Source organism: Corapipo altera, unplaced genomic scaffold, assembly GCF_003945725.1.
Source record: "Corapipo altera isolate COAL_440 unplaced genomic scaffold, ASM394572v1 50, whole genome shotgun sequence".
Classification (NCBI taxonomy): Eukaryota; Metazoa; Chordata; class Aves; order Passeriformes; family Pipridae; genus Corapipo; species Corapipo altera.
The window spans coordinates 2607202-2624116 of NW_020884889.1; the positions used below are offsets into that span (position 1 = coordinate 2607202).

General features: G+C 43.8%; 1 protein-coding gene across 4 annotated transcripts in view; it reads left to right on the top strand.

Annotated features, from left to right (window-relative positions):
• IGF1R (insulin like growth factor 1 receptor) overlaps positions 1 to 16915 on the top strand; it is a 174677-nt gene that overhangs the window by 887 nt on the left and 156875 nt on the right. The gene's annotated exons all lie outside the window — the stretch shown is intronic.

Below are 16915 nucleotides of genomic sequence, written 5' to 3' on the forward strand. Positions count from 1 at the left end.
CTCCACGGAGGGGTGTGTGTGTGAGGGGCTCCCCCTCCACGGAGGGGGGTGTGTGTGTGAGGGGCTCCCTCTCCACGGAGGGGTGTGTGTGAGGGACCCCCTGTGTGTCTGTGGGTGCGTGTGAGGGGCTCCCCGTGTGTGAGGGGCTCCCGGGGCTCGCTGCGTTTCCCGCCGCGGCGCCGAGCGGGTCTCGCCCCTGCCCGCGGGGCTCTGCGTGTTTTCCTCCTGTTACGCGTCTGCTCCTCGAGCACGTTTAACAACCCGGGGCTGCGCGTCTCCCCGCCATCCCTTCCCTTCCCTGCCATCCCTTCCTTCCCTCCCCGGGGGCGGCCGGCTGGTTGTACACACGGGCACAGCCGCAGCCCCCGGCCCGCGCCCCTCCTTTGTGTCCCCCCCCGAGCCCCGGGGGCAGCGCTCAGACACCGCAGCCAGGGCTGCGAGCTGCGTAGTAAACACTTGCAGGCTGGGAAAGGACTCCGCTTGCTCTCCCCGCATGGAAGGAGCTTGATCTCTGTCAATATTTAGAGGCTGTTTGCAGTAACCTGCCGTAGTGAGTGAGGAATTCCTGGAAATAAGCGCCTTGCCTTTTTATTGCCGCTTTGCCGCCGAGGACGGGTTTCGCTGGCGGTGCGCGGGGCGCGGAATTACGGCGGCATCCCGCAATCTAAAGGTCGCGGGCTGCCGTTCGTTTTTTCTTTATTTATTTTTCTAATTATTTTGCACATTGAGCCTTTCCGTTTGTGCGCAAACAGAAAGGTTTGATGGCTGTAATCTCAAAGGTGATTTTTTTTTTTTTTTTAAGCGGCCGCGTTGCACCCAGCGCTGGGGTTTGAGCGGCGTGTGCGAGGCTCTTCCCGGGAGAACGTGGATCCCCGTGGCGGGGCCGCGCCCGCGGGGACCGGGATTTCTCCTGCCGCGGATCCTCAGCCCATCGCCGCGGCCGCTGCCTCGCCCGGGAGTTGCAAAAGCCCCGACTTTTGTTTTTGTGCGTTTCCAACCTGTGATTGTGTTGCAGTGCCCGCCCCTCTCGGGCGCAGGGGGAACCGAGGGGGCAGGGATGGCTGCGCTGCCATTGATTACACCGCAATCATCGCCGGATTAATCCCGGGGCTGATAGGTTTTCTTCTGGTATGTCGGGCTCACGCTGGATTGAGGATTTCCTGCATGAAATTAGCCTTCCCTTGTTTCCCGGAGTATCTCCGTGGACGGGGAGATGGTAAATGTGCCTTGGAGCCCAACCATTTTAAACACTGCTCCCTCTCCTTCAGCGTCTGCAGGAGCAGGGATGTTCCTTTGCTGCATCCTGATGCTTTAGTTTCTTCTGCCGTGTGTTTTCCAGCATACTCCTGGAGCTGTTGTTTTGCTGCGTGTTGTCGGAGGGAAGGAACAGAGAGATCAATTTTCTCCATTTTAAATGTAAAGAATTTAGGAGGCAGAAAGGCTTTTCTAAAAGTAGTAGTTTCAGATGGAAGAGAAAGGGAAGTTCTCTGGATGCACTGACAGTGAGGCTCAGTACAAAAAAAAAAGTGAGCAAGCAGCACATAGATGGAGTCTGTAATGCGTGTTGAGTAATATTGTGTTTCATTGGGCAGTGAATGCCTGTTAACTCCTTGCAAATTAAGGCCCAGTTGAGGCTTTTGGGTTGTAATGACAGGGCCAGCAGGGGCTGGAGAGCTGCAGTCCGACTTCCACGAGTTGAACTTTTTGACTAGAGCTGTTTTCAAGAGGAAGATTAATCTCTAAGTTTAAAAACAACCCCCCAGTGCCCTTCTTCAGGGGAGGGTTTACAAAGGATTGAGTAGTGGGGAGAAATAGTACAGGAGAGGAGGAGGAGATCTGGTGTGGCCTTAAACTGCTTAGAATTGTTTTTCTTGTCTTACCTGGTACTGAGTATCTTCAAATAAAAATACTCACTCAGCTCTGACCGTGAAGTAATGTTGGGATTTGAGGTTCTAGTCTTCTCAAGTATTTGCAGTTGCCACTTAACTAAAATGAACATCCCAAATGAAATATCTCCTTCTGAAGAAGTTCTAGGCATTTAAATCTGGGAAGATATGCTGAAAAACTTGTCTTAGCTGAATACTGCCTCTAATCGATTGTCTTTGTAGTTTACAGTTTAATAGCCTTTGTTTTCACGAGTTATTGCTGAAAGAATTTTGCTGTTAGGGGGAAAAATGATCTCCAGAGCAGATGTTTTGCATCTCTTCATATTCTTCTCTCTCCCCACAATAGTGGAAGGAAGATTAATCTTAATTTTTATTTGTTTTTCATATATACTGTGTCATAGCTAAAAGGCACTTCCATTTTCGGTCAAACAAGCAAGGCATTCCTAAATAGGAATACAAAGGAGTTACAACTGGAGGGGAGAGACCCATCCCTTTAATGCTCAATTATATAAAATATGTTCATGGTTATGTGAGAGAAACCTCTTTAAAATGCAGGTAGCTTCAGTGGAGGGCTTCTGACTCAGAAAAAGGCATTAAAAATGCTGAGAATTCCCCGAGATTGTGTTAGAACAGCACAAAAAGGGACATGAGAAGACCTTTCATTAAGACAGAGCATGTGCTGGAGTACGCGTGCATTTGATGTGTAAAGCTACAACTGTTGGAGGCTGTTTGATCCTGGGGGTGGGTTTAAGATGAGGTGTAAACACGGTGTTTTCTTCCTTTTCTACCTTGATCATGGTGGGGTTTTGATTTTCACCCCTTTGTCTATTTACAGAGAGAACGTTTAGGAGGGAATGGGTTAAGCACTTCGAACAAAAATACTGGTTTTAGGTCTGATAGTACTTCAGAGTGATGGATACCTTGATGGGTCTGTTCAAGTGAGCGCCTTGTTTGTCTGTCCAGGCTGTGTTGTGTTCCTCGTGTTAATAAACCGCGGCTCATGCTGATGCTTAATCTCTCTCCCAGGTTGCTTAGTAAAAGCCCTCCTGACCTGCTGAGTGTCGGCGTTACACACACCTCGCTTTTGCATCAGCGTTTTCCTGCGCGCCTGGTGGTTAGGGAATGTTGTTAGCTGGGAGCTGGATAATTCCTCCTGCAGTTGAGGTTGTGAATAGAAAATACCAGAGCAGGCAAGGAATTGGTGTCAGTCAGGGCTCACCAGAATGAGGAGAGGAGGGGAGTGTTCAGGGAGTGATGGTGTCCTGGGGGAAGGAGAGTGAGCCAGGCAGTACTTGGACTTTTTTCTTTTGATTATGTTAGATTGGACTTCCAGAGCGTTTCCATACCAGAACTGGAGCAAAGGGCTGTGTGACTCAGAAACGGCGAGGGTTAGGAAATGGTAGTGACTTAGCTAATATCAGGCAAAATGCGTCGAGAACGTGAGGAAGCAGAGGGATGGGTGTGGAAAGAAGGTGTGTTAGAAGTTTCAGTGTTGAACCAACAATTAAGAGAGAAACAGTGGGGTTTTTTTGTATAAAGTGAAGGAAACTTAGTTCTTAAGTATGTTGTGAGAAGTGAGGAGGGGGCTGCAGAGAGCAAGAAGACAGATCAGTTAAACTTCAGATACAACAGAAGACACGATTTATTTGGTTTAATGGGGAAATTGCTCAGACTTGATCAACTGCTGTGTTAATTTTTTGTGTCAGCTTTTCCCTGACCTGTTGTTCCTTCAAACTAATTCTAAAGTGGAGTTAAAGCACAGCTCCAGTGCTGAAATTGTTTTCATCTTGAAATACACACACAAAATCTAGTGTTACAGAGCATCCATGTGATGTGATTTTTGAATCTGTCTTCATCGGTAAATAATTAATTTCTGTCAGTATGTGTTACCATGGGAAAAGTTGTTTCAAATCCTGTTGAATTTTCTGCTAAACTGGCGTTTACTAAGGAAATCTTGGAGTAGAATTTTCTTTAAGCAGCTAACATTTCAAATTAAAATACATTTCGGGGCTGAAACTATTAGCTTGAAAGGACAATTTCAGTTCATGTTTAACTAAGGCTTCTTCTCTTCCCCAGTAATTTTTGTTTTCTTTTTACTCTGAGGTAGATTTTACCAGTGGTCACTGGAACTATTATCTCAGTGAGAGCAGAAGAGGCAGTTTTGTTAAATGATTAATTATATTGTGTGTATTTTCCATCTGTGTGAATTGTGAGCTACCACAAACTTCATTGTAGAGAAGTTTGTTTACAGTCTCAGACTTTGAGAGAGAGAGAGAGAGAGAGGCAATAATATATGCAGGAAACCTGTTTTTCTCACACTGGATGTTAACTTTATGATCCCACACAGCAAACAACTTATCTGGCTCATCATCTGTAATGGCTCTAAAGTTCATAACTTAACAAAATGCACTGAATTAAATTGTTTTTAAGAAGTCAGTGTATTTATCTGAATTATCTACAGTTAAATTAATAAACTTCATGAGCATTATTGCACTTGAAGAGCTGATGACTGAGAAGCAATGGCAACTTGCTGGAAAAGTTCTGGAAGCTTTGGTTTATGAAATTAAATCCATTCTTACTGGAATTTTAGTGTAAAGCTTTCACATTTGGAAATGCTTTCGGATGTTATCAAGTAGCAGCTGTTTTTTATTTACGTGTGAGTGTGCACACAGGAATGGGTAAACTACAGTTCATTATTGGAAACTATTGCAGATGCTAAATTTATGAAAAAAGCTGCAGTTTGAGTAATTGTCTCGAGAGTCTCATAATTAAACTTGTTGCAGATTTGTAGTTTCAGTTGATTTCGGATCTTTGTGACAAAGCTGAGCTTTTAAGGTTCCTGGGCTTTGGTGGTAATGGAACGTGCTGCTTTTAAGGGTTTGTGTGCAGAAAGACTTCTGGAATGCAGTGATGTGTTTGAAAGGTAGAAATACTGTTTTAGTATTTTGATCTGTTTGACATGTATAATTTTTCTATCAGTGTAAATTGTATAGACAGGTTCTTTGTGCAGGTTAGTTGGATTAGTTTTTATGATTTATGAAAACCACTTTAAAAAGAATAGTTTTGCCTTTTTTTTTTTTTTTCATTGTACAAAAGCAGAACTCAACAAACAGTAGTTGATGAAGACACATTGGTGGTTGTTAGCCAGCCTGTCTTGTGTGTGGTTTTTTTGGGCTGCTTTTTTTCCCTCTTAGCCAAGTCATGACAGGTACAATCTGGACTGATTTCTGGAGTACTATATTTGTCTTTTTTTGTGTCCAAAACTGTCTGAGAGAAACTTTGAGGACCGGCTAACGATTAGCAGCACTCAGTGTTCATTCATATGTTCCTGGGCTCTGCAAACAGAGCTGAACTGAGTCCTCGACTCCAAAACAGGCTCTGGTTCCTGCTGGCAGGACTTGTTGGTTTTTCTCACTAAGTTTGATAATAGTTTGACTCATTGATTAATTAAGGAGATGCATTCTGGCACACCCGGGGTCGGCAGAGTGATGTGTTGTGAGGGTTTAACTTGCCTTTATCACTGCAAGTTTTGCTTTCTAACCTTTGCAAATGCTAAATATGAGCAGTTCCCTCAGGACATCTTTTGAGACGCCAATTAACTTGCTCAGTGTTGATATCCTCCAGAAGTTGCTGTTGTGGCACAAGATTGTTTAAAATGTGCTGAAAAGCAAAATTGTTGTTTATTTACGGGTTGATTTGCATATGGCTTGTAAGCTTTAATGTAACATAATTTTATTTATTTATTAATTTTGGACTATCCAGACCTGTACATTTCCAATTACTCTGTTTCTTTGTTGGTAAACTTGATGGTACAAGCAGAAAGAAGAATGTCTGTGTTTCAGTGACTCCCCAGGAAGTTTTTTTGGGAGACTGTTGCCTTTGACCTGCCCAGGGAGAAGGGACCTCACACCCCACTAAAGTACTGAGATTATTCCTCTGGAGGAGCCAATCCACTGGGAAGTAATTTTATAGAACAGCAAGTGTTTTGTAGCAGCACAAAGTTATTTTAGTGATAACTTGGAGCAGTAATTCCCGTTAGGATGGACACTGAAGTGCCAGGTTGTGGTTGATGCTGTGCTGTTGGCTTAAAAAAAACGTACATTGTACAAATAAACCTTTTAAAGCAGGAAACAGGTGAACTGCACATGGATGTGCTTTGCTGTCGTAGTTTATAAATTAGGGGGGTGCATCCTGCTTTTGTGAACCCTGAGTTTGTGAAGGTGTGTTTTGGGCAGGTCCAGTGCCCGGGGAGGGGGGGTTTGTTTGCTGGAGTGAGGCACATGTTGCTGCAATGGCTGTGACCGGGCAGTGTTATCTGCACAGCCCTTATTGGTGCCATTACCTGCTGTAAAGATAGCTCTGTTTACTTGGAAGTGTGAGCATCAACTGATCAGAACACTTTCTCTTGACAGGTGGGCTTTTTTTGGGAGTTCTTTGCCGAATATTCCTTCTCCCTGTGGAGGGAGCAGTGTCAGGATGTGACAGCCTCAGGCAGATGCAGGAAATATTAACAGGGTTTTAATGACAGAGGCGAGTGGGTTTCCCCTGCCGTTGAGTTGGTGATGGGTCATTTTTTCTGAGTGTTTCCAGCAGCTTTGTATTTTTTTTTCCTTCAGTATGAACAGTTTGCGAATTATTACACTACTCATTTAAGTGAGCTACTTACACAATACTGTTCAAATAGTGGAGGGTTTGATTGGAGGCAGGAAAGAATTTTTTGAAGTTCAGAATGCATGAAATGAATACATACTGAAGTAGTCAAAGATCTCTTGTACTTTATCAGAGAGCAGTCTGCTTGAATGAAAGGTACTGTACCTGCTGTTAAGTTTATAAACTTGGTTTATACAGATTACTTTTTAAATTATTCATTATGCTACGTTACAAGTATATCTGACAGGTTTAAAATGAATGGCTTGATGGTAAGAGGGAGCATGCATAAATTAGAGCTGGGATAATGTGCTCTTTGAAGTATCTCTCCCATTTGTTACTTCTGGAGTACAGTAGGTAGCTGCAGCTGAGTGTGTGATCCTCAAGTACGAGAGCATCATTATCTTCAAGCTGTGGTGTAGTGGCAGTTCTTATGTAAGACAGATGAGACAAAGCAGGGAGGACCAAGGTGCAACCTTTGTTTCTAGTTACAGACACATTTCTGCTGAAACATGGGCAGTATTTCTGTGAAAAAATGTCTGTAAGCACAGCAGGGGCTGGTGGTAGCTGTGTGCTGGTAAGGTTACGGTGGCACCACTGTTTTATTTACTCTTTTCTGTTGGCATTGCTGGGTGTTTGTAAGGGGTGTTTTAGCAAGGTGAGGGGAGGTTTTCCCTAGTGCTTACCGGGACCCTGTGTCTGGTGTGCTCATGGATCCTGGTGCTCAGCCTGAGAAGCCTTCCTGGGATGTGTGTGCACGGGAAAGCTTCACAAGAGCTCAACTGTTGTGTTTGGAGAGGGTTATTGAAAGAGAATTCCAGATCTCTTGGATGAAGAAACAGCTTCCCAAAAACCAAATTGACATAGTGCTGGTTTTCCCCGATTTTGTAGACTGGCAGCTCGTTATATTTGAGAAGCAACTCCCAAAGGAGTTTATGGGGTAGGAAAAACCCCCATAATGACGTGTGATAGAGCAGTTATAAAAATGGTCACAAGTTTTTCTGGAAGTGGGAGGTCATCTTATGGAGATGAATAGTTCACATCTTAAGTCTTAATCAAAGGGATACAGTCTTTTGGAGAAAGGTCTGGTGACAGCTGCTTCTGGAAACTGTCTGTAACCAACCTTCTGCAGAAGAATTGGCTTGGGCTTGGGAAGGGCTTTATCCCTGGATCACACTGGAGTGGTTTCCTTATTATTTGTTTTGGCTTCAGTTTAGGGTTGTCTCCACATCTTGACCTTTTTACTTCCCTGCTGCTCCTCTCACATCCCCTGGAGTGACTCTGGGTGTGAGTTGTCTGTACCTTGAAAGGCTTAAAATTGCTCTGTGGACACCTCGGGCAGGAGTGGGGAACTGGCACTGCCCGGTGGGAGCAGACACATCTTTGTGCTGCTCAGCTGAGCTGAGACTGACCCTTGGCTCAAGTGGGAAGAGTTGAAATGGCAATGCCTTGTTTGTCCTGTCCCCCCGTGCTCTTTGCCAGGCCAGAACTTAGTTTCACTGTGGTCTTTTTGGTCTCTCCGAGGGCTTTTGGAGTGTAATTACATTGTTAGTGTTGTCCTCCCTACTCAAGTTTTGTGTATCCCGCTGGGGAGTTGGTGCATTCTCCAAAATGCTGGTGGACTTAAACAGTGTGGTTGTTCCTGTTGAGCTTTCAAGTGGTTCTGCCTTTTCTTTTAGCTGAGAACCAACTGAAGAGGGACTCAATAGGATGATGACACAAACCCACTGGGGTGGAAGGGGGAGCCCACTGGAATTGTGATGGTGTCTGACTTCCATGACTGGATTTTGAGCTGTTGCTTCTCCCTGGTTCTGTACCCCAGCAGGTGGAAGCAGCTTGTGATGCTGCAGTGATTGCAGTGAACATCTTTCAGTTCGTCTCTGAAGCTGTTTATTTGTTTGTTTTTGAGATGCAAATTTGTTGGTCCTCCCCATGTCTCCTGGGAAGTGTGGCAGGAATGAATGTCCAGCTGTCTTAGGAGATGCTTGTAGGTGACTGTTACTCTGTGTACGTTGCTCCTCTTCCTCGGACCTGACAGCTGCAAACCAGCAGGACTTGTGCCAGGTTGTGTGTGGGGGAGGATGCCAGGTGTGGAAGGGTCTGATAGTCCAGCTGCTTGTGCACTTTGGATGTGGAGGTTCTGTTTTTTTGGTGTTCCCTGCAGCTCTTCCAGTGGCTACACCCATGGTGGAGCTGGAGTCTTGCAGCGGTCACTGTGCAGGAGAGCAGAACTGGGGGTTAAGAAAAGCACATTTGTTGTTCCAAACTTGAGACTTGGCTCGGTTTGAGACTGACTTGAGCTTGCCAGGGTCCTGCCTGGGAGCGACTGAAGGTTTTGATTGTTTGTTTGTTTCCTTTTGTGTGTGTGCTAATAAAATGTTTATATTTTTGTCACACTGGAGTGGGCTGACTACGTGGACAAATATTTTTGTTGATACTGTGTCTCAAAAAGAACGAAAGATGTACTTAACATTTAAATTAGGTTATGAGAGTTTCTTTTAAGATTTGAGCTTTTATATTGTTCAGCGGGTTGTGGTTCTGAAGTGGCCGATGTTATCAGTGAAGGAACAGAGGTCCTTCCAAGTGGGATCAGTTGTTATCCTGCAGAAATCAGGCACAGAGAGTGCAGGGGAGTGGGTGTGTGTGTGTGGGGGCTCTGGGCTGCAGCAGAAGCACACATGAAACGCTCATCTGTTTGTACACGGGCTGTGGAGCTCTCTGGGTAGTTCATTGTTTAAATAAACATGTTGCATTAGCTGTAGGGCTTTAGTGCCAAATGCCCACTGATGAGATGTATGAGGGTTTTGTTGTTCCCAAGCCACACTGAGAAACACAACAGCTTTATAATTCAACACGTTTGAGGAAGATTACAAAAGGAATTTGGGGTGGATCGCAATCAGCACTTCAAAAGCAATAGCTTTAGAGTAACTGTGCTACAACACAGCGCAGCCCATGGAAAAACACTGTCATCTTAACAGATGCAGTGTTATTTTGGAGATTCCACTGTATAAATACATGGACTGTGGTTAAATTGTGATGGCAACAGATGCAATCTCAGTTCTCGATTCTTTCATCTCTTTAATATTTAAAAATACCCCACAAAGTAAAAGAAAAAAACCCCACCAACATCGAGGCTGAACACATACCCTCTGTAAATTGCTGGGGCTGTACCTTTTGGGTCTTGGAGCATTTTGGATACATCACTGCAGATGAGACTTGGGCAGGGTAAGGCAGAGTAAATGCTCATCTCGTGAGGGAGCTGCAAGTGCTGCTACTCAGGGCTTATTGTACCATTTGCATATGAATGGAATTATTCAGCTCTACTTAAGAAATGTCAGCGAGATTGAAGTCAGAGTTGGTTAACCTGGCAAAAAGATATTTCCAGTATTTTTCATGAAAGAAAGTGAAAGTGTGAAGACAAGAATTACACATTCTGCTGCCTAAGCCAACGCTGTCTGAGGATTTTCTTGGTGTTCTTGTAGTTGATATCAGTGACTTCACTTTTAAATTTGTCTGCAATACCTTATTGCAGTGTTGGAGAGCGAGAGAGTTGGAATGTGGGAATCAGATTAATGCTGCACAGTTGTGTTCACATTTGTTTTTCTTTCCAGATTTAAATACTGGTTTGAGAACTATAAATTCAGAGCAAGGGTCTTTTTTTTTTTTTTTAATGAAGAGCAAATAAAGCATGTCAAGATTTTACCAGTGCATTCACCTTTCTCTATCTGCTAGTTGGGTAGAGAAGACTGAAGTTAAACCCTGTAACTGGATTTTAAAAAGGGACTGGATAATTTGTGTGAGCAACAGCACTGGTAGTCATGCTTGCTAAAATAGGGAGTGATCACATCTCGTGCTTCAGGAGCTGCCAGTATTGAAGGGTTGGGAAGAAATGGTATTCCTCCTCCGGGTGTCTGTATCTCCCTCCCCCTTTGTAGAACACAGAAAATGCTGCCTTTGGGGGGTGGTTCAAGGCTTGGTGTTTGCAACACTGACGTGGCTCGGGGTGCTCGTGTGACTCTGTCATCCAGGTGACGGCACTTTCCCTGGGAAGCCGCGCGTTGCCAGGCGTTGGATGACTCCACTCTGAGCACAAGTATGAGGATGGGGGTGTTGGGATCAGCTGACTGATAAGGAGATAGTATATTACACTAAAAATAAACCCAGATCTTCACAGGCAACTGAGAACATTACCTGGTGTCACGTGCAGTTAGAGCAGAACAAAAGTCCAGGTGGGTTGAGGGCGGCTTGGCCTCCCTGTGGGATGGGCTGGGATGCTTCCATAGGACTTTTCTTCCTTCTTCAGGAGCAGCAGCTCACAGAAGTGTGCAGCTATCCAGTGTTTCTTGCTTGTTGGATGCGTGGCCACGGGCCTTGTTTACTGCAGTATCAAAATACTGCTGTGACCTCAGGATGACTGTCCCTGTCACAGCGTCGGCTTTGACGCCCCTGCGGCTTCTCCCAGACTTGGTGACCTGAGGTGAATCCCGCTTTGTGGGGAGAGGGGCTGGGGTATAATTATCACCTTAAATGATTTTTACAGAAGGGGGTGGAGGCTCCATTTAAGATGTCTGCCCGCCCCGGATGGGGACGTTCCCCTCTGTTCTCCCTCTCCATCAATATTCCACCTTCCAGTGGTGTCTCGTGCTCCTTGGTGTCCTGGTTGGCTTTGCCGCTGTCGAGCCTGGTGCCCGGGATGTGGAGCACACACTTTGAGGCTGTGGGTCAGTGAGGTGCTGTGCACAACCACAACTGCTCAGATGTTCAGAAGGTGGAAGAGTTCCATTTTCTTCTCACCTGATTTAGTTACACTGCTCATGGAAGGGCACTGTGAGAGCCTGAGGGGATGGATCGTGAGGCTTCGGAACCACCCGGTGAAAATGTTGGGAATTTTGGTCCAATTTACTCTTCACAGTTTAGTTCTTCCTTAGTATGAAGGCCTCATATACTGTATATATATATATATATATATATATATACACTCTACTAGTATATAATTATTTTTTCTTTTATTGAGATGGAGTGAATGATTTCCATAGTGACTTAAAACAGCAAGCCAGGAAGAGCTTTGCTCTAAATACACAGTTTTAATCTCATTTTGCATGTTTTTAGTTGGATTTTTTTCTTAATTGATTGACAGCTGTTAGAACAATGATTCACAAACAGCCTTTTCTGAAAGTACAGACCTTTTTACAAATTCATGTAAATAATTAGATGCCTTGGATGTATTTGCTCAGATCCTTAATTTTCACATTTTTAAGTGACAAAATGGCAAATGATTTATTTTCTGGTAGATTACTTCTCATTTGTGTTATTTTTTTTTTTTTTAATTTGGATGGAAAATGGAATTTCAGTTGGAATGCAGAAGATCTGAGTTTTGAGACTTAATTAAAACTCCAAGTGTGGAGGACGGGCATGATGTAAAAAAAACCCCAAACCATCAACAGAAAAAATAGTTTGTCATTGTTTCTCAAAAGTTCAGAGCTAATAGATCATGCCCACTGACTGTTTCACAGGTTTCCATGCAGGAGTCCTTTATAATTTGGGATTAAGTGCTTGTTGAACTGAACCATTTGAGTAAACTGAAATGAGGCTCTTGCAGAAGTAGCTGTTGAATGTAAAAGCTCTCTGAGCATTTCATCAAAGGGTGGCTCCAGGAGAGCACTGAACAGCAAATTCACCAGTTCCAACTTTTTTTGGTGTAAATTATATGCTTACTATTTTTATTTTATTTAAATTACAGTAGGCATTTGCCCTAATATATGCTGTTACAATTTCATGTTAGATTTGTAATTAAGTTTATTTTTAGAAGAATGCATTTAAGTGGTTTATATAAAATGATTTTCTATTTTTGTAAATGAAATAATTGTTTTTTATTGACTTTTAATTTCATGCAAATGTGGTTTTTTTTTTTTTTTTTGGCTTGGAGGTTGTGTAAGCAGAAAGAAATTAATGATTTGAGAGTATTTTCAAAATATAAAGGGCAGGAGATCCATTGTCATTAGCTGGGGGCACTGGTAGGCAGAGTTAACTCTTATTTAGACACGTTCAAATTGAGTGATGGATGGTACAGAGTGGGGTGCAGTGGGTTTGTATAATATATATATATAAATTTTCTTGATTATTCTTCCTGGTTAAGCTGAGAAAGCCAAATTGTGAGTGAGTTTGGAAGCTGACGGGGGATGAGCAGGATGGTCACTGTGTCGCAATCCTGAAAATGTCGCAATCCTGAAAATGTCCTGAAAATGTGGCAAATCTGATGGAGGAGGGAGTGTTAATTGTGTGCAAGCCAGATTTGCTATTTTTACTTTGGCCTCGCTATCGTGTCTCTTCACAGATGAATTTGAAGGCTACAGGGAGTTGAATGATGAGTCATTATTGAGTTGGGAGAATCACAATTGATCTCCATTTCCTGTTGATTCCAAAATTACTGAAGTGTGAAAGCCGAGAGTGACTGATCACTTCTTGGAGGGGAGTTTGGGGGTGGAATGTGGAAGTGACTGTGTCTGAAGTCACTGCAGGCTGCCCTGGGTGTCAGCCCGGAGATGTTTGCGGTGAGAACAGGTGTGTGCCCGCTCTGAGCCGAGTTACCTCCCAGCAGTGATAATCCAGACACTAAAATACAATCCAGACACTAAAATACAATCCAGACACTGAAATACGCTCCGCAGCAAGGTGGGGGGAAGAGGTGTCTTAAGTGGCTAATGACAGAAGCTTAAGATTAAACTTTTCATTGGTCTCCTCAGTCCTGGAGTTCTTGTCTGACTGACCTGTGTTTGTGTTGCTGAGCTCAGAACATCCTCCCCTGAAATCCCTTTGCTCGCAGGCCCTGGGTGGTGTGGCAGTGTCCTGTTCCTTTGCAGCCTGACTGCAGCACACTGGCAGAGGGTGGGATGGATGGAGGGACATGATGCAGAAAATTTCCCTTACCTGTTGTTGTTTGCAATTACCTTTTGATGAATGACAAATTATCTTTGTCATTCTGCGGCTTTGTTCTTTTCTTGTGATGAAAACGTTCTTTTGACAGATACTAATTAGAAACACTGTGGTAACATGTGCAGGTAAGATTTAAAATTTCTTTCTTTCTTTGTTTCCTAGGACTTATTGTTAGCAAAACCTTTTTTTTTTTTTTTTTTTTTTTTGTTAGGAACTATTAAGTTGCATTACTAGACTCTGCCCACGTTGCATATGTGAGAGTAAATTCTGCTGAAAAGGGATTTGTTAGAAGGAACGAAAGGGAGGATGTTCACTGTTCTGAGTTATATTGGAAACAAGCTATAAAGAAGCCTTGAAATATCACTTTAGGAAGAGATAACTTTAGATCCCTGGAGGAATAGGAGGAGGTGGGAGGTAAGGCTGTCCCTTCTCCTCTGTTTTTTGCATCCCTCACAAAATCCTGGTTTTTAAGGAATTTTTCGGAGGGGCTATTTTGAAAGGCAAAATAACAGCTGTTCAGATGGTCTTTGAACCATTGAAACTTGTCGTGGATGTACAGTCTGATATGCTGTGTTAAAACAAAGAACTAAGAGAAGGAGAAATATGCTTATTCCTTGGAAAGCATGTACAGGCTTTTCCCAATGTTGCCTTATTTAGGATGGGAAGGGGGAAAAAGAGGTGGTCTGAGAACAGCTCGGTTTTCAAATTTGTAAACAAAAGAGGGAAGAAAAAATTCTTGCAGGCTTCCTGACAGGCAGGGTGTGTGGTTTGCAGTCAGAAGAGCTGATTCAGTTGCTCTGGCTTTTGCAAGGGAACAACTAGAGGGGTGAACTGCTCTGAGAGGGTGCAAAGAACTTTCCTTTCCTCTAGAAAAAGTTGAGCAAACACGGAGCCCCGAGTTGCACGGTTGAAATTTGGTGAGGCGTGGAAAGGACACCGGTTTTCAGCAAAGTATGGTGTTTGTTCAGGCTGTCGTGAATTCAGGAGCGAGAGCTGCCACACTTGAAAGACATGAAAGACACGTCTCAGTCGTGCTGAGGTTTATGAGGAGGGATCTTGGCAGTTCTCAGCGCTGGCGCTCGCGGAGAATCTTCAAGTGCTTGAAGCCACACCTTGATACCTTACATCTTGTCTTGTAGGATCTCTGTTGATATGCCCCACTACAAGTGCACTTTGTTAAACACCATTAAATGTGTAATATTTTTATAATACTGGTGCTTTGGAAAAATCAATATGAGCAGTTTCCCTCTGAAACGACAAGAGGCCTGCTGTGCTGACGGAGTCAGACACATTAGGAAGTGGTGCTTTGTATCCTCTCAAGAGCAATGTGCTCTTGTTTTCTCTTAATCAGCAGAACGTTCTCCTGTATGTCAAATGTCTTCCTTGTTTTTGTGATCTCTATCGGGGAAGAGTGAGGTGGGGGGAAGAATGTCAGGGAAACAGAATGGGTTTAAAAGCTTTGTAGCAGAGAAAGCCTGCAGCCCTGCGTTTCTGTTTTAGTGAAAGTGGTAATCACCACCTTAGGGTTGGACACTTTGTGTTTATGTTTGTGCTTTAAACAATAAATAAAAGAACAACTTGCCCTTCAGAAGAACATAATGCCATAGCCTGCTGAAATACTCTGGAGCATAAGGGATATAATTAACCCTTTTCCCTTTAGCTGGGTTGTGTTTCAGAAGGTAACTCAAGATGTCTAACACATCTGAAATTGCTTATTTGCCAGTTCACTGAAGTAAGGTTTTTTCAAGTTGGTTGTCTGAAAATCAGACCTCTCCTTCCTCCCATCATTGCCTTCTCCTGCTTCCCTGTTTCCTGAGCTGCAGTTTCCAAATATTTAATAGGACTAGTACTGATTGCCCTTTTTTTTGTTTGTTTTTTAAACTTAAAAAGCAGCCATTGAGTAGAAAAGTTTATTTCCCATCACTCTTGCCCAAGGCTATAGAGAATAGATCTTGGAAGTTTAGGCACTTGTCCAGGCTTTTCAGAGGAATTTTTAAGAGATGCTTTTTGCTTTTGATGCAGTGAAGGAAGGGGAATGACTTGAAAGGACTGACAGAACAACCACCTCTTCCTGTGATTCTTGAGTATTTTGCTTTACTGACCAGCTGCTCAAGTAGCACAAATCAGTTCTGAACTGTTCTCTCAGACAGTTTTGGTCTGATTCAGTGAAAATGGGCTGAAAGGAGACAGGACCTGAAATGCTTCCAACTCTTTTTTTTTTTTTTTTTTTTTTTATTCCCCATCTTGACTCTCCTTGAAGTATGTGAATTAGTGTGAGAAAGTGTCTGTAGCTCCCACTGGGTCAAATAGAGGTTGAGATAAAAATACCTGTCTCTGTGTGTATTGTAATATTGATCGTCATGTGGTAAATAATTCCTTGGCAGCAGGATTGCCAAGTCTGATGTTTTCCACTTCATTTGGAAGTTTTTGGTGCAGTCTTGCTGCTGGCTCCGTGCTCAGACCTGCTTTTTGTGCTTTGATGGGTATCTGCTGCATTACTTCCTTCTGACCAGCCTTTCCTTTCTGATAAACTGTCATCCTTTGGGTTGGTTAAGCTGACTGGATCTGTTAGTTCAGAGCTGCTCTCTTTTTGTTGTGACATTTTAGTAAATTCATGGTCTCCATGAGGACCCATTTGTGTCTCTCACCTCTCCCAGCACGGGTGTGTGCACGTCTTCACACCAAAACAAAGATTGCTACCCAGCCTTTTTTTTTGAATTTCTTTGTTTTTATCTGTTCCATGATAAACATCTTTAAGTGGTGTTACCCAACACAGTCAGTCCTGTCACTCAGGGGCCTCACCTTTTCCAAGCAGACTGGGAAGTTTTCTGTCACAGGCAGTGTGTGCCCTTCACAGATCTGGGGGCGCTTCTTGAGTTCAGAACTCTCTCCGTGCCCTAAATTGCTGGTTAACTGTGGAGGGAATAAGGAGACCGAGTCCTGGTTTCTGAATGTGAAGCTGAATGAAGCTGGCATGTGGTAAAGCAAAGCACTGTCGGCTCAGATGTGTTTTCTTAACATGGAACCAACCAGCCTTGCACAAATACCGTGGTTTTCTTTCACAGCAGCGCGGGGCCGGCGGAGCTGGCGGGCGGGTGAGGCGAGGCCGGGGGCTGTCCATCAGCTCTGCTCCCCACAGGACTCTGCCTTCAAGCTGGCAGGAGGAAAAGAGGTGTTTTTTTGTTTTTTTTTTTTTTTTTTGTCCTCCCATCCAGATCCTTTTTATCTGTGCCTTTTTTCCCTCTGTTAATTTGTACTTTTCTCTCTCAGACCCGGTTTAAGCTGTGCACTGTGGCTGTGTCCAGGCGCGCGGGTGGCACCGCTGCCCGCTGTAGTTGTGCCCCTTGGTGCAGTTTGTGTTGGCAGCAGATGTTTGGTGGGGGTGACTTGATGTTGTTTGGGCAGGCAAATCATAACTACAGGCAGAACAACTCCTTTTTTTTTTTTTT